This window comes from Sinocyclocheilus rhinocerous, unplaced genomic scaffold (genome assembly GCF_001515625.1).
Source record: "Sinocyclocheilus rhinocerous isolate Xijiao unplaced genomic scaffold, SAMN03320098_v1.1 scaffold404, whole genome shotgun sequence".
Taxonomy (NCBI): Eukaryota; Metazoa; Chordata; class Actinopteri; order Cypriniformes; family Cyprinidae; genus Sinocyclocheilus; species Sinocyclocheilus rhinocerous.
In genome coordinates, this window is record NW_015628680.1 from 465504 (window position 1) to 466343 (window position 840).

Genomic DNA, 840 nt, shown 5'->3' on the forward strand with positions numbered 1-840 from the left:
GTTGAGAAAGTTTAAGGAATTAATTGAACTTGTGTTCCGGTGCAAATGTCTAAAGATTCTTAAATCAAGATACATTTTCTGGAGATGCAAAATGACTGAAGATATGAAGTATCGTTTTTTGAGAAATTGATCAAAATAAAGTGAGTTTATGGATCAAACAAGAACAATATTTAAAAAATCATTGGCAGATATTTTTCTTGTTTTAAGCATAAACAAGACTTCATATCTTCATTTTGCATCTCAAGTAAATGTATCATGATTTAAGGATGTTTGCTCTGGAAAACTCTGAGGAAGATCATTTTTTGCAGTGCATGCAACATTTAATGCCACGACTTTATGAATTTAATACGGAAGTTCTAAGCGGCCATGCAATATATTTTTTTTCCTTCTTGTTTTCTCGTTATAACGACTTAATTTTCTCGTTATCTCGACATAACGAAAGTTGTTCTCTAAGTTACAAAACTGCGCCAACAGGTGGCACTATTGACCTGAATATAACTGATGGGAATGTAGGCTATACATGTCCAGTTTACTGTACGCGTTTGGGATAGAATAGGACATTCCTCGTGATCGCTATAATTTGTACAGTATTGTTCATTAGGCTACTGACATTTAATTCATTCATAAATGTTAAATGCTTGAATCAATATGACTATTTTGTGTATTAAGTTCTTGCTAGATGCATGAGTTTCACCAACGCGTTCTGTGTCAGAAAATAACTGCTTATTAAAACCTACTGTATTCGTCACTGTATTCTGTTTGCACCTAATTTAATTCAGTGATGTTCTACAGTGTTGTAATCTTTTGTGTTTTCTACATTTCTTTGTGGAAACCACACAA